Here is a 26,557-nt window from a genome sequence, read left to right on the forward strand (position 1 = left end):
AGAGCTGCGCCCGCCATCGGCTTAGTGTCAGCGAGAGGCCAGGCTCCGGTTCAGACGACCCGCCTGAGTCCAGCCGGCCCGGTCCGGCTCCCTCTGGGTCCTTCCAGGAAGAGCCAGCATGATTCAAAGCTTCCTGGTCCAAGAGAATGAGGCGCCCCCCCCCCTCACCACCACCACCACTCCTCCAACATACCCCCCCAATAGAATGTGCCAACGAACACACACACACATCGCTCAGCCCAATCCCCGCGGACGGTGAGACAGCCAACTCCTCGCTGTTCTTGGGCTTACATTGGGAGGAGGCCAAGTCAAACAATGTGTTGATAAAGTCCAGGGCGGCGCGGTGAGAGGAACATGGAGAAGGAGCGAAAGGTCCCGCTGCACACAAACGGGGGCCGCCATTCAGACACGCAGGAACACTTAAACAGAATCGTTCCAGCTCGTCCCGTTTTTCCCAGCGTTGGCCGTCAATCCCACGGCGAACAATAACATCGCATTCACCGAATTAATTGGTGGGAACGTGCAAAAATGAAGACAGATGCCTTGTAAAAGTCGCTGTTGACGACGTTTGGACAGATTCATTAAACGAGTGGTTTAACGGCATTTTCCAGTAGCGTTCTGCTGGTTTAATTACACCCATATCTGAATCGTGATTCACACATTTTTATTTCTTCTTTTTTTTGTTCGGTTAACAAGCAGACGTCGATGTGACCTGACTGACTTTTTATTACTATATACAGTAAAACGTCACGGTACGAGTTTAATCCGTTACGTCAAACAATTGGTAAAACAAACAAATTTCCCCATTTAAAATAACTAAAATCATTTTAATCCGTTCCAGCTTTGTGAAAAAGCCCCAAACTCGCTGAATTATGAAAAAAAAAAAAAATTATCAACCGATAAGACATGCAGACTTTACCATTTCTTTAATTAATTATATATATAAGTTAAGAATACAATGATAAAGAATGAAAAGAGATGCAAAAGTCAGGAGAACACACGAGCTACGTCTTTACTCCACCAACAAGAACGAGATCCGGTCTCACTGATGTTGTATCCATCCACCAACACGCGGTAAAGAACGAGATCCGGTCTCACTGATGTTGTATCCATCCGCCAACACGCGATAAAAAACGAGATCCGGTCTCAGCTTTTTAGCTGTTAATTTCTTTGCTTTTTATCACCTATTTTTGTTTTGGATTTTATGTCAGGTTTCATTTTATTTGAATGAAATCTTACATTTCATCTTCAATCTAATTCATCTTCATTATTTTCCACCTGTTTCATTCTGAAGTGATCTGAACTACATTTTCTGGGGCCACCTCTCTCGTTACCCGCCGCCTCCCATCGCCTTCCAACACACCGAGCTTCGAGGGACCGGCTGTGACACACACACATACGTTCACACCCACACACACACACACACACACACACACACCGCTCAGTCAATTAGTCCTGGCCCAACCTTGCAGCTGAGAGATAAATGGTGTGGAGTCTCAGCAGGCTTTTGCGTGAAGCTGTGCTTCTTGTCCGCCGAATGTAGAACAGCTCTCTGGAGGAACGCTAGCCCCTCCACCGCGATGAGACGAGCACGAGGCTGGGGAAAGGCTCAGAGGCCCGATCGACTCCCTCATCAGCGCCGGTCTGACTAAACGATGAGGAAGAGGAAGGATCAGAAATTGTAGGTCATCCCACTTCCGCCTCATGAAGCATTTGTTGGTGCAGCTGAGCTGTAACCTGTCCGCCGTAAAGGATCTGATGCCAGATGTTTCCTGGGAAGCTTTTTAGGGTTCATTGGGTTCATCCCAGAACACCTGAACGTCCTTTTTTTCCAGCCCAAATCACGGCTGTCATCATCGTCGTGCATGTGTTTCCCCCTTCAGACGACTCGTTGACCGAAAACTCCGATGAGATCATGATTCAAGAGCGAATTGCTCGTTTACGGCGGTCAAAGCGGGGGTCTCTTCTGCCAGGTTGGGCGTTTTTCAAATGATACACTCTGCGGTGCATTTGCACAAAGATCCATTATTTAATGTGCAAAAAGGAGGCATTTAATTTGCATGCAGGGTGAAGAGTGAGAAAACCACAAGTTTCCATGTTGAAGCGTCTCATTGGAGGAGGTCGATGCAGAAAGAGTGTCTGTCCATCGGTAAAATTAGCCACAGCAACACCCCCATAATGAGCGTCTCACCCCACAACCGGTGTCTGGCCTCCACTCCTCACTAACTTTCCAGGAGACATCAATCCCGTCGGCGTGCGGGCACGCCTTGAAATCCGCCTCTGATGCAAAGCCTGGAGGGTGGGGGGGGGGGGTGGCGTCGCACTGACAGGGAGATACAGAAACACGAAAAACACAGCGACACAATCGCACGGCGGGGTGAAAAATTACAGTGTGGGCCTGGTGGATTAACTGCGGAATAAAAGTGCTGATGGGCAACAAAAGAGAAAAAACAGCTATTCATCACCTTGGCGCCAGATCAAACTCACGCACTTCTCAAACGCCCTCGTTGAGTTATTGTGCGGCGCCGCTCTGGTGGCAGCTCCGCAGATAATGCTGCCCCTACCTGAATTGATTAGAGCGAGGATGCCTCCTCTCTCTCCAAAGATGGAGCGCATCCTCCTCCTCCTCCTCCTCCTCCTCCACGCTGAGGAGGAGGAAAGGTGTTCATCTGTATGGAACGACCGGACTGAGTTTTCCCAGTTGTTGTTTTTTAAAATCCTCACGCATGCGTGTGATTTTCTCAAACAAACGTGATCTGTGTGTTTCTGCTGCTTTTCGCCCGACCTTGAGGAAACCAGTCGGGAGCGTCTGAAACCAGAATCAGTTACGTCGTTAGCACGTGCTAATGCTCCTGCTAACGCTCAGGCTGGTCACTGAATCGGGCCTCAGCTGATGGTTCTGATGGTGATTCAGGTAGCATGAGACTTCTTTATTGTTTAATGCAGGTGTTAATATAATCAATGATGATATTGATCCTTATATCAAAGTGTTGGTTAGCTCGGTTTGATGGCGTGCTTTCACCACCGAGGGGCGGTGCAGGACTACGTCCCGTAGTGTTTCCTGTTCCCGACACGTGACGCTAAGATGCTACTTGCATGCTTTTAAACTCCACTAGAAGTTCTGTGCTGTGCTATACACTTTAGCGCTGCTGCTATGCTATTTCAGCCACCTGCAGCTAACAGCTAACTAACTCTCCTTTTGTTATTGCACTTTAGCGGCGTGCAGAGAAACTTCCAAGCACTGATCAGACTATCAAGCGATACTACTAAAACCAATAAATACGTTCCACGCCACGATGCAACCACACAGCATTAGCATCCTCAGTTAGCAACTCGCTATTCTCATGTGTGTGAATTATGCATTTGTTTTCCCCTTCATTTATTCAAGTTTTTCCAAACGGTCATCGTGACAGGCACCAGACCTGCCACTGATGGGGATTTTTATTAATGCTTCATTAAGCAAATTTTTTTTTTTTTTCGGGCTACACAATTAATCATTTAATCAGCGCCATAGACGCTAAGCACAAACCTCCAGAGTCCAAGGTTACATTTCCAAACGGCTCGTCCAAACCAAATGCAAAGTAAATGCTCACATTTGTGGAGCAGTCAGGCGCCACGGCTCCACAATTAGCCAGTTATCAATCGGTCGATCAGCTGATCAGTCAGTGCCGATAGAAACTCTGTCTCCGCTCCACAAGCTGCCATCTGTTACAGTTTAGTGTCTTCTTTAAAGGGCAATCTAAGCATAATTTTATCAAATATCTGCACATCAAAGGAGGCTAATAAAAATCATTAATATGAATGTAATGTCATCAGCTTTATCTCTGCAGCGCCGTGAGTGTTGTATAATGCCGGCGCGCTGCTAGATAGGCCATTTAAATGCATTAAAGTCCACGGTCACGACTGAACAGAGTACATAAAGATGTGTGCGAGCGCCCGAACGCCTCGCTGAGATGTCGCCCGTCACCACGGGGAGGAAACGGCGTGAAAAAGGATGATTGGATCCACACTGACCGCCTCCGGGTTCAGGTCGGTTGTGTCGTCTGACAGGCGGCGTCGACGACGACGGCGGATAGCACTCCTGAGACGAGCCTCAAACACAAACATCCTTCAACGCCGATAACCTGCTTTTGTTTTTTGTTTTCAGTCGCCATCAGAAACTTTTCTTCCGCCCCCCCGCCTCCTGCTCAGTCGGGGGTGTGGGAGGGCGAGAGGATCAGGCGGCGGCCTCCATTTCAACCCGGAGGGTCGCCGGGGTCGCCACGCCTTTTAAAGAAGAGAAAAGCCCTTGTCACAGCGCGAGGCTCCTCTCCCGCCCGCCGCTGAACGCCTCCCGACACAAAGGCCTCGTACTCGTATCGGCGCACTCCCACAGCTCTGCCAACAAATGTGACCTCCTTTTTTTTTTTTTTCCTCCCACAGCGAGGAGGAAAAAAAAGAGAAGAAAACTTTCCTCACCTCTACCTTGCCAACTGGAATAAAATAAATAAATGAAAACAATGTGCTTTGCATCTCTGCCAGGCCAGGAACAGAAGAAGGAAAAAAAGTCTTTTTCTAACTTCAGATAGTTTCCATGTTAGCGTTAAGGTGTCGGCTCTGAGTCCACGCTTCTTGTGTTCAAGGCCTGCGGGGGAAAAGATGCTTTTCAGCGTTATCTCTGACTCAAGCGAGGTGTCTGAAATCGAAAATGCTAGCAAGGAAACGTCCAATCAGATGCCCCGACTTTGAACAGGAAGTTCCGAAAGCGCTAATAGACGTCGCTGCTCGAGCCGCACCCGTACGTCCAGATGGCGCCGTTAAATCATCGCATTAGTTTTGTTTGTTGTCGCAACGATTCGTCTGATCAATATTGAAAATAATCATTTGGTTTGGTGCGTTCGCTGTGTGGTCGTAACGTCCCAACAGAACTCGTAATGCCTTATGAGCTGTGACCTCATCCATCTGCTGCACACACACACACACACACACACACACACACACACACACACACACACACACACACACACACACACACACACACAGAGGTCACCCCAGATTAAATCAAGTGCATGGAGAGCAGGGGCCTCATTACCCCGGAGAAGCCACTTCACTGGTCGCTTTACTCACCGCCACCCCCACCCCCACCCCCCCCCAATTATAAAAGCGGGAAGCCAACAGGGATTTTTGGGGGGGAGAGGTTGGGTCTGGGGGTCGGCCTCTTGTGGGTGATGACCTAAGTGAACTTGGGGACGGAGGCGAGGGGCAGGATGCGACCCAAAGATGATGACTGTAGATTTGGCTGCCGTGGCAACAACGAAGCACTTTGGAAGAGAAGAAGAAACCTGATGCTGCAGGAAACGCGGCCGCGAGCGGAGACTCTTTTAGTCAAATTGAGTTCTAGAGTGAAGGCGGGGGGGGGGGGGGGGGGCGAGAGAGAAAGAATACTAGAAGGTGGAGGAAAGGAGTGGAGGATGGGTGATGGGGGGGTAGGAGGGTAAAATTAAAATGATCCGCCCTGCGCTGTTTCTGCTTGACATTAAATGCACGCAACGCATGAATTATCGCACGGAGGGGGGGGGGTTGAATTAACTCTATTTATCAAGATGAGTCTAACTAGTTCAGGGGTGAGGGGGGTGGGGAGGGAATGGGAGGAAGAGGGGAAAAATAAAGTAACTCAACATTTCTATCTCCTCCCATTAAAGTTAACCACTTCTCTCTCCGGCGCCATAAAGCTGTCAAACTGACCCCTGATTTATCCCCGGCCCCCTCGCCCGGGCTCCTGTCTTAACTGTCGCACGCCTCCAATTAATTTTTTTTTTTTTTTTTTTGTTGCTCTCCATCCCCTTCCCCTTTAAATGTAATGAGATTGCAGCGCCCGAAAAACCCCCCCCCAAAAAAACCAAACTGCTGACTCCCGTTAATGCAGGATTCCTTAATAACAAACTGAAAGCCGGTCGCGGCGAAGCCAAGGCGAGATGCATACCGGCCCCGATAATAGCGTTTTAAAAGTGCAGTTTTTGTCAGGGTAGGTGTAATTAACATTATTCATCGCCCAGTTTCTTATATTTGCACATTACAGACGGGGGGGCCTAAAAGCTGGACCGAGTAAACAGCAACTGGAACGCATGAAAGGATCTTTCGTGACAAATGCGATGCTTTCAATCGCAGCTGCATCCATTTGTCCACCTACTCCTCGCCCACTCAGCCGGGGGTGGGGGGTGGGGGTGGGGGGTCGCTTTGGGAAAAAATAAGAAGAAGAAGAAGAAGAAGAAGTCCAGGGGAAAAAAAAAGACAAAAAAAAAAGGGCAGTACTTTAAAAACAGAGGAGCCGAGGTGGGGCGGAGAAGGAGTAAAGGTCGCCGATGAGGGGGGGGCCTGCTTGAGTCAACACTTTAATTACCCCCAATCATACCTTTCTCCAAGCCCACCGGGAAAGGGGTGGGGGGGTGGGTGGGGGGCACGCCGTATCCCGGCTCAGTTAACATCGTGATTGAGTTGCGCGTTGACCGTTACGGGTGGGCTGCAGGTGCGCGGCGGGGGGGGGGGGCATTAAATGGACTGGTCTGGTGGAAGCGGAGCGCAGCTGGCAGGTGTTGGTGCGCATGGACTTTATTACCCTATAAACTATCGGAGACAATCCACTCACACAGTCTTCATGTGGGCTGCGAAAGCCCCCATTCAATTAGCGCCACAGCTCCCCCCCCCCTCCCGCCGCAGGATCCCAGGGCGGGGGGCCCCTGAACCTCATGCATGTTCTAACACCTCAAAAGTGAAAGGAGAGCTTCGCCGAATGCGTGAAACACGAGAGTAAGACGGAAAACAATCTAGTTTGTATGTTCTCTTGGGGGGGGGGGGTGATGGAGTTTTCTGTCAGGACTGATGGATTGACGTGTTTGAGACAATCAGAAGTCGGAGGAAGTGGGTGTTTCCTGCGTGTATTGTTTGCGTAGATTCATTAGGCCTCTTGCGTGGAGGGTAGCGCAGGCGAGAGGGACCCGGCCCAACTGAAGCATGTCAAATTAGGAGGGGGGAGAAAAATCAAAGCGCTGTTACTGGGACTCATTAGAACCTCCACAAACACACCAGCGTTTTGTTGCTGGTGTGTGCGCGCGCTAATAAAACAGGGGGGAGCGGCGTCGGCTTGTGTGGTTTTAAGTTATTTTCATCATGCCAGTTTGTTTTATGAGGCATCGCAGCCGAGAGACTCTCCAAACAACTTTAATGAAAGTGAGGATCCGTCGGCCCTCGTGGGAACTGGGGGGTGGTGATGTGTGTGTGTGTGTGGGGGGGGCGCTAAAGCGAGTCTAAGACGGAAAAACACAACATGTCGCTAACGCAGACGGATCGGGCGACTCCGTCATTCCAGGGTTTTTCGACAAGGAATCAACGGATTTCGTTGCGACGAAATAGAACGTCAATCATTCTTTCGTTATTTCCGCACTGCTTCATCGGCTTTCGTGGGTCACGGGGGTTGCTGGTCTATCCCAGATGACTACGAGCATGACGACGCTCAGACGTCCTGACATTTAGGATACAGCAAATAGAATTCAACGCAGCGGGGCGACGCACAAATAACTCAAGGTCATCGACATATATGGATATAGGGTTATATACGCACGTGTGAGCTTTTAGTCGATGTCAAACATTCACGGGGGAAATTTGAGGAAAGGTCAGGAAGTTGAGTCACACGTGAGAACCGTCTGAAGTGAGGAGGCATCCAGCAGTACTTCACCGAGTCACATGTTCTACCCCGCTGAATTCTGGGGGTTAAAGGGAAGCTAATCTCTCCCCGAGCGCATCCTTCAAACGGCTCGCTTTACGGCGCGCCGCTCCCAGAAACCTCCGCCGTCGTCCGGAGGCTTAATCGGAGCAAACTTCCTCTCGTTTTACTTCCCCCTCCGCCGGCATACCTGTGATGTCACCCCCCCCCCCCACCAACTGGAGAGGAGGTGTGGCGTTTCCTGCCGCCTCCACCATCCTTCCCCTGCCCCTCCCCTTTCATTCCTCAGATCATTTCAAAGGGCAGCGGTGATCAAAGTCGGCCCTCCCTTCAAACTGGACAGGAATGGGGGGGACGTATTTAGTTAATCATTTATTTGAAAAAGAAGAAGACCCCCCCCCCCCATTTACCCCCTAGCCCCCATCCTCCTGAGGCCCTGCCACCTCTCAAGGCGGGTTTTAATATGCAGGGAAAATAAGCTGGTAGTCCTCTTCAGGCGATGGATGAGCGAGGAAGGCCTGGGGGGAATAGCGACCGCCCCCCCACCCCCACCCCCGATGGATGGATTAACCCCTCCTGCTCTGGGACATAAGGTGCTACTTGAGACCATATGTGGGTCTTGGGATGACAGAGCGTTCCCTCATTAGGTTTGATTTAGTAGGTTTGTTTAAGACGTCGGCACACGCCTTTCGCCGCATCGCAAACGGCGAATCCATCTTCCCCCCCCCCCCCTCGCCGTCCGACAGACGGGTTCCACCGGACGGAGCGCGGCGGCACAAATCACATGTATGTAGTGATGACAGCAGCCAACGGCTCACATCCTGAGCTAAATCATGATTAGTGTCAAATGCATTCTCTCTCTCTCACACACACACACACACACACACACACACACACACACACACACACACACACACCTCAGCTGATCGGCCTCTAGTGGGAGGGGTGACCCTGTGGAAGGGCTCCGACACACTCCCTGCCCAGCAAATGGTCTGAGGCCTGAGGCGGCTAATGGCGTAATGAACCCGCGACCGCCTGGAGGGACACTTTTTGGCCAAGGATGCAGGGCAGGTCACACACACACACACACACACACACACACACACACACACACACACGCACGCACACACACACACACAATGATGGTGATGAATCCATAGGCTCCATCACCCTGACTCCGTCTCCTAGTTACGCAGTGATGTGTGAGAGCTGCCTGCTAACAGCATCTCAAAGAGTCGTTATTTATGATACCCTCGTCTTCATCTTGACACAAGAATATAAAACTACCATAAAACAACTGTTTTGTTAAATCGGGAGGAGAAAGTTGTGTCTGCAGGATGGATGTGTTAGCTGAGTGGTCCCCGACCCCCGTGTCGTGGACCGGTACCGCTCCTTGGGTCAGTCGGTTTTTATTTCTGATCTGATTCTGAACGATGTTTTGTTTTAAATGAGTGGATTCTCTCCTCCACATCTGACTAAGAGTCACTCTTGACGCTTGTCGAGATGCTCACCTCAGTCACATGACTACCTTCTTAAAGGGGCTGCTCCGGCAGCTAACACAGAATACATTAGCGCTAAACTGAAACCTCCAAGCCAGTAGAACCAATAAGAAACAAACGTTGGTGTGACGTTAGGAGGACGCAGCTAATAAACTTGATACAAACTGGATTCACCTTTATTATATTTAAAAAATACAGTTTTTACACTGTTGGAAAAAAAAATTCACCAATCAATGTCGAAGTGGTTTTCTAAGAAGTACAGATCCAGAACAGCCTCGACACTCCCTGTCAGCGTCTAGGCGGTGACAGGCTGACATGTAGTTCTTCAAAACCGACCGACTTCCCTGCTCTCTCTCGTGTTTCCTAGAGAACAGCTTCACTCTCGGCTCTGCTTTCTGACAAATGATTGAGGAAACGACATCTGGACGCGAACACTGAGCCTTCATACACCTGATCAGAGTCCACGTCCGTCACGGCTTGGATGGTCACGCCGTCAAACCCAAGAAGGAGAGTATGGACGCAATCTGATGATCGATTGGTATCAGCATGTCCAACAAACTCACGTCCACACTCATATTTTCAAAATCCGTCATCCCAAACAACGCTCCACGGGTATTTCATGAATCTTTTCTTGCCTCTAATTATCTCTCATCCATCGCTGAGGCTTCCTTGGGCTACCTGACGTCCGCCAAGGTGTTCTCTGCAGCACTGTCGTCAATCTGGTGCGAGTTGAAACGCAGTAAAAGACAAGAGCTGAAAGGTTTGACAACTATCTCCTCGTGTCAAAGGCAGCGCATCCCCCGTGGTGGTGTTTTAGTTATAGATGAGCTGGGGGGAGTCTTGTGTTGCTGCCATGATGTCGGCTAAAGGTTGACCCTCTGACCCACACTGGTGTGGGTATGAATAGATGTGTACTGAGCGTGGACGAGCGATGGGGGGGGGTCCTGTTCAACATCTACTTCCTGTTTCACCTGGGATATCCGACATCCCTCAAGTCGAGTCGAGTCGGTCAGGCAGAAGTGGGCCAACGTGGATCTGAACATGAAACGACATACCGGGCAGGCGAGCTGGAGACTCTCTTGTTGTTGTACATCTGCAGTGAACCCCCCACCCCCACCACCCACACAGCGTGCTGATGTTGTGAAAAACAGCTCGAACATCAAGCTGACTAAACAAGAAGACGACAAGACGAGGGGAGGCGGTACGAGAGGGTGACGCCGCGGAACGGCGAGTCCTTACCCGACAGAGCAGAAAGGAAAAGCTGAGTCGCTTAATTGGAAAACAATCCAGTGCCATCAGGACTGCACCATCTGAGACTCCATTAACTCATAAAGTTACCGCCAAAGTCAAATTAATAGATACCAAGAAACAAACCTGTTGTAAAACAGTTAAGCAGCCACGAAACACAGCCATTTACCATTTTAAAGACGTCCTGTTGGCGCCGGTTCATCGTCAACCTTGGCAGAGCCCAAACCCCCACCGATGCCCGACGGTCCTCCAATCCAAACTTTCCCCAGCCATGGCCCACAAAGTTCTTCCAGTGTTGATGGAAAGAGGGAAAATCCCTGGAAGAATCCATTTATCCAGATCCATAATTTAAGGGGGTTCTTTCCTGGGTCATACCCCCACTTGCGTTGTGGTTGAAGCGTCCATTTTTCCATAGAAGCAGCTGCACCTCAGTCCAAACCAGGACTCATCAGCGGTCGACTGTCGCCACGGTTACAAGTCATGTCAGGCCCCTTCAACTCACTTCTCACGAATAAAGATGACAACTAGAACCAACTAGAACTCTAAGTTCTAACCTCAGCAACCTGCAAGATTGGTAGAAGGAGCTAATGTAGGGTTTAAGCTAAAACTGCTAAGAGAAGCGAGCTAGCAGTTCATGGTTAATTAAGAAGGAAAACATTTCACCCCCATTTATGGGCTCAATGCAGCAGCATGAATCCTAGCAATGCGATAGGATGCTGGAATGGAATTAGCACCGTCCACGTCCGTCACTAAAACGTTTTCAGTCGATTCAAAGCTGCTAAAATCTGGCCTCGGCTGGATGTAAAGGAGCTCAAGTGTTGCCCTGAAGTGATATCTTCCACCCATCAGGTGTATTGATCGCTATTTGTTTCGGGGAGCCTCCAGCTCTTCCTGTGAGCAGGAGGATCGTCGCTAATCATTTAATCATTCTTATAGGTGTAGTTTATATTAAACACAATCATTTGGAGATGAGAGACGTAAAATGAAAGTCAACAACAACAACAACAGTTCAGAGTGGTCACATTTCCAGCGATACTCCAATTGATGCTCCCGGTTCTGACCGATCCCTGGAGTTCTACTCACGGGTGGCGCAGCCAGGAGTCGGGTCGCTCCTAATGGAGCCGACTGATCACATTTCACAGCAGGCCGATGCAGCCAGCAGAGCAGAACAGGGTAGAACCGGTGGCCCGGGGCCCAGAGGCCCACTCTAACGACCCAAACACACCGAGCAGGGAGGAACCTTCCCTACATGCAAACCTCTTTCAAACACAGACGCCAGCTTCAAGTCAAAGCTTTGGCTTTTAGGCTCCATAATAACTCAAAGCTCAACACGACCCGTACGTGACATTTGGCATTGGAGTTGTACGAAAAGGGAAAAAGCCCCTTTTCCTTCCCACAGCGGCGGCGGAATGGGTTCATACTGGAAGAAGTCGGCACAACTGCGAGCCAGGGATGATTAATGTGGTTTTGCAAGATGTTTGAATTTGAATGAACAAGAAGGGGAAAAAAATAAACCTATCAAATATATTTTTAAAGGCCCATCCGATCCATAAACATGTCTAATAATCACCAGGAGTTCATCCTGAAAGCATATGAAGGTGCCGTGGAGGAAATCTGAGATGACCGATGAGCATTCTGAGGCAACCTGAGGAGGAATCGATTCCTTCCTCCTCGATTCATCAGCTTTTATCCGGAAAAAACATCCTATTCCGACCTGGACGGTTTGCTTTCGCTTTGCACGAGGGGTGAACGGTCACAGGAAGTTGAGGATCTCATGAGTCTCCTTGGTACTAAATAAGGATTTTGCTGTTTCCCATTGAGCTCATGGACAAAAGGAAGTGATGAGCTTTAAGCGCTCGCTCTCAAACGAGAGCCACACTTTTACCAAGTTACCTTGAAAGCGTAGCGAGCATTCACACAACAGGAAGATGACAATTTCCTATCGGTGATAAGCAGATAAGTGGCCTCCTCTGAAATCTGTGAGTCTGGATGGATTGTTTACCAGAGAAAAAAAAAAAACTTCAAATGAACCGAATCTGACGGGAGCTTAAAACAGACACCGTGGGCCGGAAAATAATGGACGTCAATCATCGCAGCTAAAGACGTCTGGTGCATATTGTGGAATAACGGGACAAAAAAATCCATGTGCATAACGCCACGTATATAATACACTTGTGAGGACTTATTCTTGCATGCGTAAGTAGGGCGTGAAGGCAACATTTTGTAAACACCAGCCCAATTAAAACTTGTTTTTTTTAATTAACTCCTGCTCTCCAGAGATGCTGTAAAAACACTGATGCATTCACACAACGGCGTGCAGCAGATTCAAGTCATTTTAATATTTATTCAGCAAGCTTCAACACTGTTTTGTTTTTAAAAGACAAAGAGAGACGCCTCTACCATTTATGACCAGCTCTGAGACATAAAGCTCCTCAAGATGTGGAATAATAAAGAAAATATACTGCGAAAAGTCGTTCACTGTCGGTTTAAGGTAAATAAATAAAACATATCTGATATCATGGGTAGGAAAAAACACTATAACAGGAACCATCTGGTAGAATTTTGTAGGTACACTTCCAAAGGATGCAAAAATATCTATAAAAATATAGATTTTCTGCAAAATACCACAAAAAAAAAAATCTCCCAAAATGTTGATATGTCATTTTTTGGGTGCGCCCATAGCTCCAGGTTCGATTACCTGCTGTTGGTCCCTGTTAAAGATCCGAAGTGGGAGTAGCTTCCATCTGTTTCAGTCCATAAAGACTGACGCAGTCTGCGCCGTAAAACAATAAGATTACGTAAGATAACGCCAGAGCTCCTGTTAATCTTCCACATCATTGCTTGTACACATAGAAATGGCAGCGAGGCCATAAAAACCAGCAGAACCATAAATATGCGTTGACATATCTGGTGGAACCGGGAGCGGCAGTCGACTTCTGGGCCCCTCATCAAGAGAAATCTGCAGTGTGTGTGGAGGAAGGACAAGATAAACGATGAAGAGTGGGGTAAAATATTCTGCTTTCAGCATCTCTCCATCACCAGCAATAACTATTATGCAGGATCCGACATGAGTGGCATTGTCACAATTACACCGGAGGATGACAGCGGAGTGGAAGGACCGTCAGATACTCAAAGGAAGCTTTTATTTTACTAAAAAGAGGTTTTTACAACAGCACATCACAGCGCGTGAGATAATTGGCAGCACGATGAAGTGCCAAAACTCAACAACGGGGAGGGAATGATGTTGGGCCGACGCATTTCATTTGGTAAATAACATACCAGCCTGCAGTTTTGCTATCTGGTGATTAATCTTTAAAGAGACTTCCTCTTCCTTTTATATCAACAGAATTCCAGCCGTTTTATTCCCACGCTGCTAAAACTGAACATGTAACTGCAGGAAAACCAAATTGGAAGAGGCACCAGCGGTAAACATGTTATGCATTTATTCATTTACTATTTATACAAGGTGGGTATTGTTGTTTTGTTAACTTTATTCAATTGGACGTTGCAGCATTTACATGTAGTTACCACTTGTGGCCACAGGGGTCACTATTCAGCAAGCCTGACATTATTTTTTAAATAATACTGATCATCTTATAGACAGCCAAACACATGAATGAATGAATTTATTGATTTTTTTTTTCTTTCCGATTACAGAAATCTTTTTTTCACGTGTTTGTTTACTGGTTTGTTTGTCAGCAGGTTTAGAGGAAAAACAAGGGGTCTCATTTAAATGAAACTTGGCAAACCCTGAGCCAAAGAACCCATCAAATGTTGGAGACAATCTGGATGCACAAATTATTCCTCACTTTGAGTAAGTAGAATTCATTTGCTAAATGGCAGCGGTGGATGGGCGAGCCAGACGGCGCGTGGAGAGAAGGGAGCGGCAGCTAATCGGGGTTGGAGCCTATCCCAGTTGACGATGTGTGAGGGAGGAGGGGTGTGTTTAAGAACATAGCATCCGGACGGAACCCAGGTCCAAATTCCAGATCGCAAGGTTGATTCAAACCCATGTGTACTTTGAGATTCTAGCACAAAAAAAGGTAAGAAAATCTACTACGGGAGCCGTAGGAGGCGATCTCACTGCAACAGGAAGCAATAACCCGTGATGCTGAAGCTGCTACTCTCTGCAGGCGTTCAACACATGTCTTCCTCCTCCTTAGCCTTACCTCCTGGCGATTAGAAGAACATCTGCAAACACAGGCGACCCTCGCGGCTATTTTACACAAGCAAACTCCGGGAAACATCACCCGACGTGAGCTCATCATTAGCACATTCATAATTCAGTGTAATGGATTATGTAATTGCTCCATTAATCAGGAAAGCCACCCCAAACCGGCCTGGTATGCATTAGTTTAATTATCAGGCGTCGTCTCTGTTAAAATAGATGCTCTGCTTGCAGGAGCCTGCGTTTGGCGCTGGGGGCGAGCTTGAGAAGAGGTTGGAGATGTATCGCCCCGAGTCCTCGCCGTGCAGCTCCTCAATAAAACGTGTCATGTCGTCGGGGGAAGAATGACAAAGCCGACAAAAGGGCAAATACCTTTAAGGGGAAGCGAAGTCAAGCTCGGGCTTGACTGGAGGCGCTCGATTTATGACATCTGCAGGCAGACGAGGAGCCCGGTTACGTATGGGAGCGTCTGAAATTGATTAAGATGCGAAGACATGGAGGTACTTGTCATCCGATTTTCGGCAGCTGGCATGACTTGTGAGGATTCAATCCGACAGTGTCATCCGCCATTTGTCAGGGAAGAGCGATGGAGGGCTCCGGGCCTCCTCCTCCTCCTCTTCCTCACTATTGTTGGAAGCTCGGTTCGAGGAGGTTGGCTCCAGTCCTTTAGCTTGAGTGACATTTGACGATCATCGGCGAGGCGCTCGGTGTATTTCGGTCCTCGTTGGCGAAAAGGTCAGCAGAGCGCCCTGAGCACTCCTGAGTGCGTTGAATGATTACAAGAAGTAACGCTCTTTGGTACGTAAAAAGAAATCACTCCACACGTACAGAAATTACAGCACACTTACCGGCCGTTTTCGTCTTCTTCTTCCCTCCCCCAGATTGCACTTAAAGCACTCTATTTCTTACTTTTGCCTCATTCACGCGTGTGAAAGGAGAGTGGGAGAGCCTGTAAATTAGTTTAACGCCGCATACAGTCCAGGATAAACCTCCAATCCAAAAAGAGGCCGGAGCGATCGGACTTTCAGCCCCTTCCTACCTAAACGGAACAAACAACTGAACGGTCTGCGGTTACCGTCGAGATGCTGGCGAAGCTTCAGAAGGCTTAAAACCTCCTGCCAAAAAAATGAAGCCCGAGCCAAAGCGGAAAAAGACGGAGAGGCACAGAGAATAAAACATGGCAAAGAAATGTTTTTCCATTGTGAGAAAAAAGGGAGCAGGGCTTATGCATTCACCTCGCAGGAGTGACATTTAAATAAGCAGGAGCCATTTTCTCCCTCCATCCCTCCATCCCTCCCTCTCCTTTCTCCCGTTTGCCGCCGTGCCACTGTAATTTCAAGCTGTCACAAACAAATCCTCCTCAAAGACCTTTCCAAATGTCAGCTTCTGTCAAGAGGGATGACGGCCTCCGAAAATCGGGCGGGAAATAAAGGCGGGAAAACCGAGCTTGGAGGTGAGACGGAGATCCTGATTGAAGATTTTTGTAAAATATTTAATTATTGACAAGCTTTCGGCAAAAACTGACGACTTGAATCACCTTGTATCTCCTGCCTCGACATGCTAAAGAAACGCATCTTAACGGCGTGATAAGAGCACGCCGTTTTCCTCTATATACCCTCAAACAAGAAGGACGTGTGTGGCATTTGAAGTCTGAGTTTAAACTCAATAAATGAGCGGCGTGTGTTTTTCTAATTTTAATTACCAGGCGGAAAATGTCAACACCAGGGGAAAAAAAATGGATGCAGAGGAACCTGAACGGTAAGCGGTATACGGCACAAAAAGGTTGAACAACCGCACATGTCTGTGTGGCTGTAGCTAAAGGCCGACACACAAATAACACACGTGACACAGATTTGTGTCGCCTCTGAGTTCGATGGATTATTTCTTGAGAAATTAATTTTAGAAATGACAAGAAAATCTATTTTCTCAACTTTATTTTCCGTTTTCTGGCCCATGATTGAACCTTTCAACAAGTTTGACGTAAACCAGGATGTAGGTAAATCCTGCTGACCAACCAAAACAGCCAGAAAACAAACAGAGGGATGAAAACAAGTCAAATGAAGATGTTCTTGCCCCAAACCTGATCTTTCAGGATTAAAAAAAAAACCATTTAAAGTAAAAAAAATAAATAAAAAAAATTGCTGATGCACATTTTTCCTTTCATTACAGATGGAATTCGGCACAACAATCCGCCGGCTGCGCTTAAACATCCGTTTAACAACCTCCGGCGCTGGGAAAGTTAAGAAGAGACGCTTCTATTACCGCTCCGAGTGTGAGGGAATGAGATGAAGGCGAGGAAGAGGAGCTAATCTACTGGTTCGGCGTGCACGGAGGGCGCCGACCATCAAACAGTCAACACGCCGCCACGGCAACGAGAGGAGGAGGCGCGGCTCGGCGGCACGCTTGGAGATGAAAATTAATTTTGTAGATGAGCTGCGTGGAGGAAACAGGAGTTAACACACAGAAAAGTTTGGTGTGAGGGGGGAGAAAAAAATGACCCAACACACCCAGACACACACACACACACACACACACACACACACACACACACACACACACACACACACACACACACAAGTATGCATTGAGCTGCTAAAATTAGCATTTCTTAAGAAGCGGCTCCTGAGTATGAAAAAGCTGTCCTCTCGCTGCACCTTGTTAAAGATGCTGCGCCAATGGAGGTGGTGGGCGGGGGGGGGGGGATGGAGAGGTTAAAGGATGGGGAGGGGAGGGAGACAAAAAAAAAAGCAGCTTCTTTTCTGCCTTTTTCTATTTTCAAGAACTTTCCTCTGCCAACTTTTAATCTGTGTCGCTGCAGCTGCACTTCGCGCCGCCGCGTCCAGAAGGCCGCGCCGCCTTTCCTTTCTGCAGCTTTTTTTTTTCTTCTCCTCCTCCCTCCTCCTCTTCCTCGCCGCCTTGCATCAGGCGCGGGATCGGAGGCTTTAATATGGCTGCCAGTGAGGCAACAGCCATTTAATAACAATGCAATAGTTCCTCGCAGTGGTGGTCCAGTGTCGCGCTGACACCCCGCCGGGTGCAGATGGTACATTGTCTGTGATTTCCGAAAACATTCTCCTTTCAGAGATGTTGGGGTTTTTTTTTTTTCCCCTCCCTCAACCCCCCACTTCCCAAAACACACACACACACACACACACACACACACACACACACACACACACACACACACACACACACACACACTGGCCCTTTTTTTTTGTCAGGAATGTTTAACTCTTGATAAAACAGCCTCACTTCTGCTTTCATTGCTCTTGGCTTCTTTCGTAACAGGTCAGTCCACCCCCCCCCAGCCCCCCAACACCCCCCAGAGACGATTTGAGTGAGTGTGTGTGAGTGCGATTGGCGGCGAAACCTTTTGCATGAGCTTCACAGCCTCCTGCAGTGTGAGGACAGGGGGGGGGGGACATCTGGAGGAGGCGTTACCGTGTGCGCCGGAAAAAAAAAAAAAAGAGAGAAGAGCTGAGGCCTGAAATATGGTCCTCTGAGGACACGGCTGACTTTCATTAACATACAGGGGGGGGTGGTGGGGGGGGTAGATTTATTTGAATCAACACGGCTAATGTTGCCATAAGCCAGTCACCTTGCCGAGTTACCCTGGAACTCATCGGGGCTCCATCGGTGGCCCCCTTCCCCACCGCCTCACCTCTGAGGGCGCGTTTGATGGAAATGACCGGTGATTCAGAGGAAGAGGAAAAAAAAACGCTTCGGCGCGGCCGTTTGGCGAGGCGGATGTTCATTACGCGCCAGCAGGGAAGGGCTTCTTCTTAATAGAGTGCCAGCCGTAAACATCCCTCATCATCACCGGCCTCGCAATTTGATCTCACCTCTGGGGGTTCTGTGCCGGGGCATCTTCATTCATTTCTTCTGTTTCCCTGTCTGTTTACCCGGTAATGGACTCTACCCAGAGAGTTGTTAAGGGGAAATAAAGTGAAAGTGCTCAACGCTCCGCTGTGGAGGTGATTAACAGCTGAATTAGAAAGCATCTAAGGGGTCACCTTTAACATCGTGATGGATGATCCGAGCGCCAGCAGCCTCCTCTTTTCGGTTATTTTCGTAGGTGAGCGACGTTGACGGCGGAGCCGGCAGGCGATCATCGCATTTCTGCGAATCCGTGAATGGATTCAGGAGTAATTAACCGCCAAAGACGGGACGTGACGGGACTGGATGGCGATGAGCGTGTGCACGTCGGCCTCGGTTAGCGCTGCCCTGCGTCAGCTGTTATTGTGCCGTCTCTCCTGTCGCAGGCAGTTTACACGACCGGGAACGAGGGGCCGCCATCTGTCCCACCTCCATGGGGCGCACACGGGGATGTTTTTGCACAGTTTTGGCACGCCTGACTTCCCCCTAATGCTGCACAAATGTTTGGAGACATTACATAAGCAACGAGACCTTCGACGGGGCGGGGTGGGGCGGAGCGGAGGGGGGTGTTTGGAAGTGAAAGAAAGCAGATCCGCTGCTTCGACGCGCCACGCTGATCAAGCTAGCGTGGGGGGGGGGTGTTTGCGTTGAAGCGGATAGGTAGACGGTGAAACACAAAACAGAGAGTCCAGATTGAACACCCCCCCCCCCCCGCCCCGCCTGGGGTGAAGTTTAAGCAAACCGCAAATTAGCCCGATGCTGCAACATACCTGGTATGCGAGCTTGGTTAACGTAGCATTGCTGTTGCAATGCTTCGCCACAAAGGTAGCCAAGAACAAGTGCCCCACCCCCCACCCCCCCGCACCCCAGACCATCATAAACAATGAGTTGCGAGCGCAGAAATGAAACCAACATGTCAAACCTTCCTCTAGTTCTGCACTAGCGCTGGACCCCGGAAACAGGAAGGAAGTGGTGCACGGAACAGGAAGTGGATCGCAGCCGCAAAGTAAAAAAGTGGGAGGGGCATCCCCAGTAGAGAACACCTGGAGAAGCGTTTGTATGAAATCGCTCGCCTCGCTCCTCTCGCGTCGAGATTTCCACGGGAAGCCAAAGCGAGCGCCGCGACTCGGAAAACCAGCAGCGGGTGGATTCGCCTCCAACACGTGTGACACAGCAGCGGCGCAGGAAGCACAAAAAAAAGAAGAAGGAAAAAACAATCTCAAAGCGTGCATACGTTTGCTTACATTTGCTCGGCTGTCACCCCACTCCCCCCCCACCCCCACCCCGACCGTAAAAGAGCGCTCCGGAGCTGTCAGAACCGCCGCGGGGTTTGGAAACCTAAAACGTTCTCGAAAACCACAGCGAAAAAAAGTCTGAGGCAGCAAAATGGAAGAGAAAAAAAAAAGAAGAAGAAGTCTTTTTTATTATTATTACCAACAGGCAGAAACAGGGGATAAACCCAGGAACACAGTCCAGATCCTGTTGAATTTATGCTCAGCTGTAAAGGTGGAGCCAATGCAGGTTGAAGTGAACGATGAATGAAACACGTCAAGAACCATTTGCTCCGAAATTCAGCGTTTACAAAAGTCGAGCGTGTCAGTTCCACTTATCTATAATCTGCACCAAGAAGCAAGAAGCAGCCGATCGATCCCTGCTTTGAAGTGGGAAAAGTGCCGCCGGCACGCTTTCTCCACATCGGGCCTCAACCCTACGACCTTTAACCCACCGTCAGGTGATGGGACGGGGGTGTCACATGACTCTCGGAACACCTCGCGATCCGCAGAAGGTGAGAAAACGACGGCGGCGCAGCGGGGCGAAAACGTATCCAGTTGTAGCACCTCCAACAAGAAAAAGAGTCCTCAGTCCACCCCCCCCCCCTCCCCTCGCTCCCTGCGATGACCTCATGTCGCTAATGAGGCCGCGTGATTCTCCTGGACCCGCCCCCATCCTGTCGTGGCACGCTTGCGTGTGTTTACGTGAGAAACGGCGTTCGTTCTCGCGTCAGGCGAATTTACTCTAATATATCAGCATGCATTATATCCCATAATTCCATTCAGTCGTCCTGTAAACACTTCTAAATGCAGGCAGTGGTTACGCCCCCCCCCCCCCCCCCCCCCCCCCCGCCCCCACTCGCCTCGCATCAGGCCAGCACATCTCCAAAGACACCAAGGGCAGCGCAGGACGAGATATGGCAAATCACATTATGGGACATGAAATTAATCCCCCCCCCCACACCCCCTCCCCAAACATTTGGCCTTCGCGGGGGTTTAACCTTGAAACAGTTTTTGTTTTTTTTAGCCCCCCCACCACCCCCTTCCATCACATCCAAAGCAGCGGCGGTGTGACGTTACAACAGCGTCTCCTTCGGGGTTCTAATTCAACGGGATCCTTCACCGCGTCGATGATATGTTGTAATTTCATTTCACTTATGTCTGTTTCATAATGTAATACACAATCGAGTTGGTGGTGGTGGTGGTGGTGGGGGGGGGGGTTACTTCACGTCCCAAAAGACCACTTCCTCCTTAAGATAATAGAAGCCTTTTGTGCTCGCCTTTGAGAAATCCTTGGTGGATTATCCGCGCGCCGGATTCGGGAGCACATCAATTAATGTGCATTAAATGAAAGAGTATTAAGTTGTAAGAAAATAATTAATATCTCTAATTGCTGTGCCTCCTCTGCGCCCCGACGACGTCGCACCTTCGCCTCCAACTAGGGGGTTGGGGGGGGGGGAGAAGTACTAGAGTTATTTGACCTTTTGCGCGGCTGAGAAACAACAAAGCGCTTCCATTTTATTACCCGGCCCTGCCTCGCTGTCCCCCCCCCCCCCCCCGGTGCCGGTGTGAAATAACGGGGGGGGCTGTTAGATCACGTCCAATAACGGCGGGAGGATTCCTGACTGAATCCACACGAGGTTTGGACTAACACACGTGTGTTTGTGTTGGAGAACACTGTGGATCCGTGATGCAGAGGCCTATCGCCGGATCTGGTCCCTTTTGTGCGAGCGGAGAATGGCGCTGGCACAGGGTCCCCCCCCCCGCCCCCCTCGCCCTGTTATCATGAAAAAGACATCCATGGCTCCAATTATCCTTTACCCCACCCACCCAGTGCAAAGCTCCACATAACACAATCGCTGCCACTGTCAATGAAATAATAGCGACGGGGGGGGAGTAAGCGATGACAAGAGGGGAGGAATCTGATAGCAACGTCGCCCCGCAAACACTCCTCAACGCGCTTAAAAAAAATAAAAAAATGAAGATGTGCGACGCCTCGGGAGAGCAACGAGACGCCACGCCGAATGAGATATCTGTTCAATATCCAATCTGGAAAGGTTAGAGGAGTTGTGAAGTCTAAGAGAGTGTCTCTCTCCAGCTGAACGATGGGGCTTTTAGTCGCTGCGAATACACCCGTTCCCACTCCCAACTTATCCGCTTTGACCCCGAGAGCGATGGGCGATGAAGAGTTACCGTCTCGATCAGTTTACGCTTCTTCTTCAGTTTCGTTTCTTTTCTTTTTTTTTTCTTGTTTTGCGTTTTTTATTTATTTATTTTTAAATATTACCCGAGCTTTCAGCGAAATCAATCCCCGCCTTTGTTTGGAGATAATGAGCACGTTTCAAACGGGCTTCAAATGAACACCGTTGCTCCCGGCCTCCCCCGGCTCCACCAAGTTTGCATCGCGTTGAGGAAGAGGCGCCACGGCCTTCGGAGACCAATTAAAAACACATATTCAAATTAACCAAAAAAAAAAAAAGGGGAGGCATTCGCTTACGGCGCTGCCCAGTTCCCGCAGCTTCAGATTCATTTCGACTTTCGACAAACAAACAACAACAACAGAGGAAAGAGAATTGTCTCTGCAGGATCAAACGCGACGCGGAGCACAGATACTCTTAATTCTCACATAACTCCCGTTCAAAAGACATGCGTGCAGGATTTACCGGCTCGGTAGCGCCCTGTGCATACGTGAGATGATCCTTATTAAAGACCGCGCTGCATATTAGATCATTATCGTTACCATCCTCTGCTGCCAGACACGTTACGGAGGAAATAATTGCACCGTGGATACGGGAGTATTTGCTCTCTCTCTCTCTCGGCTTTATAATAAAATAAACGATGTAGTTAATCTAAATAACCCTGATGTCTGAAACACACACCTGTAGTTACGTTAACCCCGTGTGAAAACAAGGCCCATGCCCATTTAGGAAGATAAGTAGGACAGTTCAAATATCTGTGCAAACAACAGTCAGTAAACGCTCATCCTACGCTAACGCTAAGCTAAAATAATTAGCCTGCCTGGAGGTGTGTAAATACGATAAATGAAAATCCGGGAATACAAGACGACCCGATCGGCTCCTTGTGGAAACAATCGATCATTCTAGAACTGTATTGGAGTTGAAACGACGTTTTGTTGTCGCTGTAACTTCAGCGTTGCACTTGCTGTGTGAGATGCCTCCTCTAGGGGGCGCCAAACTAGACTCAGGTACTGCAGCGAATTCCGGAATAAGGAGAAGCAGATGCGTGAATTTCAGTTTGCGGGTGAGGCGTGCCTGAATGAGGGATCATCAATCGAGACTTCCCAGAATTTAGATGGTTTCATCCAACAACAGGAGAGAAAAAATGAAGAAGAAGAAGAAAGACACATCTTCACATTTAGAACGCCCGGATGAGCAAACGTTCCATCGTGTGATGAATTCATTAAATATAACCAGACGCAAGAAGAAAAGTTTAGATCTTGAAAGAAGTAACCACACGTTCGGGACCTCGGCCCGCCTACAAGCATCGACGGTCTCGCTTCCAGCGAAGCTGCTCCCGTAAATCCCTACTAACGGTCGCTGGCGAGGGAACTTTTTAACGCAGAACTTAGCAGCCTCTGTTATTCACCCGTAGAGCGAGCGTCTGGGGATGATGGATGGTAATAAATATTGCACGGGGCTAACAGAGGTCCCCCTCAGAGGCGTTCAATTGCCTTGAGTGATAGGGTGCTGCTCCGCGACGCCGGAGACGGTGGCAGAGGGCAGGCTCTTCACAGCGTGGCCTAACCCAGTCCGCTCAATTTCCTCTGTGGAAAAAAAACGACATTTCTAAACGGAGATGTCGTCTGGCGACGAGGGAAGGTGGAAGAGGAGGAGTTTCTGCAGAGAGACAAAAGTCAACTCGCGTGGGGAGAGTTTGTTGGTGAGGAATGGAGGCTGGATTGTCCCACGGCAGAGCAGTGACGATCCAGAATGTACCTGAGGAAGAGGAGGAGGGAGTCCTGTTGTGCGGCGCTGCCCACCATCTTAACTGCTTCCTTGACAATGGCCGACACGTCTGTAGTGGCCTTCTATTCCACCAGGCACACCCCTACCCCACCCATCTCCACACACACACTCACACACGTGTGTGTGTGTGTGTGTGTTCGCCCTGAGACAAAGAGCTGCTTCACCAAGGTCATTCCGCTCCAGGCGTCCAAAATATGCAAACTTCTTTCATGCAAATGGTTTCATTTCTTCGGCTGAGGAGAGAAACCCTCGCTAACGATGAGACCTTCCTCATTTGTCACACACACACAACTTCCTGTTGTCAGCTTCCGCCCAATCAGACGCGTGCATTAGCTCGATAAACGTGGAAGGATACTGTAGTTGGTGTAATTAACAAGTTAGCACATGGCAATTAGCGGCTCTTTGGAACACTAAGAGTGGTTGTAAACACGAGACGCGTTCTCCTCACCAGATTCCTGCCAGGAGACTCGAAAACAAGAACAACTTATCCGGGAAAGACGCGGGGACGCGTTCCAATAGTGGGATCTGTGAAAAAGTAGTGCATTATTCTCCACCAGGGGAAATAACTGAGGCGTCCTTATGAATAAATAAATAAAACCACACACACACACACACACACACACACACACACACACACACACACACACACACGGACTGCATCGGTTTCACTTTCAGCTCCACAACAAACTCTTTCTCCACACAAACAGCTGCTGCTCCATGTGTGATGGATGGATGTCTTCAAAATACGCGCGTTAAAGGTCAGCCACAGGACGCAGCGTGGACGGCAGATGAGCTCCGATGATGATGATGATGATGATGATGATGATGGTGATGAAGATGACTTGAGGATGAGCAGAAGCGATCAGGGAACGGATGAAGATTACGCGGGATGACGTCTTGCGCTATTTTGCACACAAAGTGTGAGATTACGAGGGGATCCGCGCGCAAAAATCGAATCATAATTCACTTCCGATTCCTCCGAACCGATGCACATTCCTAGAGGGGGGGTTGGAGTGGGTAGGGAGGAGGGGGGATTAGCGGAAAATCCATACGATGTAAAAAAAAAAAAGAAAAAAAAAAGGTGAGGGTGTATTTTGGAGCTATTTTCGCGTTCGCGTCTAGGAGGTCAGAAACGACCTCCCCCGGTGAGATCAGCACACCCCCCCATCTTCGTGGCGCAGTAAGGTGGACACACATGGTCAGTGCGGAGCTGGGGGGGAAAAACCGGAACCCAACTCTCATCGGAAACTGGTACAAACGTGGAGGGGGGGGGGGGGGGGGGACGACAACAAATAGAAGCGGTTTCTGCGCGTCTCACCTGAAAGATGTCAAATCGTCAAGTTGGGACTTCTTTTACGCGCACGGCGGCGGCGGCAGCATCGTCCGCTCCGAGGAGTAATTCTGGTTCCAGCCTCGGTAATCCTTCACCCCCCGACAAACCCTCACTTCTCCCCGGCGGATGGAACACCGGGGCGGGCGGAGATCGGTGTCCGTTAATCGGAATACGGCGGAGCGTCAGCGCCGAGGAGGTGTCTAACTGTTCCAACCGCTTTATTCCCTCCCTCGCTCCCCCCCCCACCCCTCTCTCTCCCAGGCTGGAGTCACTCACACACACACACACACACACACACACACACACACACACACACACACACACACACACACACACACACACACACACACACACACACACACACACACACACACTCCTGTTTTATCAAGGCGGGGTCTCGGGTCGTTTAAACCAATGACATAAACCAAGACGGAGAAGAGGAAGCCCCCTCCTCCTCTTCTTCGTCCTCCTCCTCTTCCACCGCGCGCGCACACACACACACACACACACACACACACACACACACACACACACACACGCACACACACACACACACACACACACACACCTTCCGCTCAATGATGATGTAGTCAAAACGGGACATGTTTAGACGCAGGGGTGATCAAATCTGATGGGGGGGGGGGTCACATTGACAAACTCTTTAATTAGATCTTTGTTCTTTCAATTTTTGATCTAAGCTAATAATTTTTTTTTTTGTTCTAATTAAAAACTGACCAGAAAACCAGAGACGTGACGTCCCAAATCACACAAATGAACCTCAGGAAGTTTTTCATTATAAATCTTTATGGTTGTTGATCATCGAAGAGGTGATACGACCCCTGAAACCCCCCCCACACACACACACCTTGTGACATTTTCACTGTAGAACTTTACCTGTTTCAGCATCCATGATGGATCCTCCCGTCAGAGCTCCCATGAACCTCGTGGGCATCAAACACCAGAACGTGTGGCGTCCTCAGCAGACGTTACAGCAGTGAATCCCCCTCCCCCTCCCCCCACCCCCTTGCAGATAATTAACAGTTCTTCCTCCCGATGATAGTTCTGCGTCGATTCCATTTAGAAATATTAAACATTGCTTGACCGTGCGTTCATACCGGATTGATCTGACACAGCAGAGTTTAGTGATTGATTGATTTTTTTTTTGCTTTCGCAAAGAAGGAGCATTGATGCCCGTCGTCATAGCAACCCAAAGAGTTTCTGGGCGTTCTGAAGTCGCGGCGTGAAGTCAGGTAAAAGACAACAGGTTGGGTGATGCGCCCATTCCATCATCCACAGTCCACTCTCTCGTGTCCAAAGTCTGCCTGCCCTCTGGAATCGATCCATCCATCGACGACACCATCGGGGTTCCACGTTGGGAGGCGGCACGTGGTCGTCGGCGAGCGTGCACGATGACGTTCAGCTGCAAAAGAGGTCAAGATGAGTTATTCCAAACCTTGAAAAACCCAGAACAGAAAGC

At 49.2% G+C, this 26,557-nt stretch overlaps 1 protein-coding gene across 2 annotated transcripts in view; it reads right to left on the reverse strand.

Annotated features, from left to right (window-relative positions):
* The window catches only part of LOC137587973 (C-terminal-binding protein 2), a 64,733-nt gene extending 39,435 nt beyond the window's left edge, over positions 1-25,298 (reverse strand). The window contains exon 1 of one of the 2 annotated variants that reach the window (XM_068304647.1): positions 25,066-25,298. The gene's annotated coding sequence lies outside the window, so the exon portion shown is untranslated. Of the gene's footprint in view, positions 1-15,462; positions 15,478-25,065 lie in introns of those variants that run through there. The other variant, XM_068304648.1, reaches the window with a different exon arrangement.
* Positions 25,299-26,557: the final 1,259 nt, after the last annotated feature.

This window comes from Antennarius striatus, chromosome 21 (assembly GCF_040054535.1).
Source record: "Antennarius striatus isolate MH-2024 chromosome 21, ASM4005453v1, whole genome shotgun sequence".
In the NCBI taxonomy this organism is placed as follows: Eukaryota; Metazoa; Chordata; class Actinopteri; order Lophiiformes; family Antennariidae; genus Antennarius; species Antennarius striatus.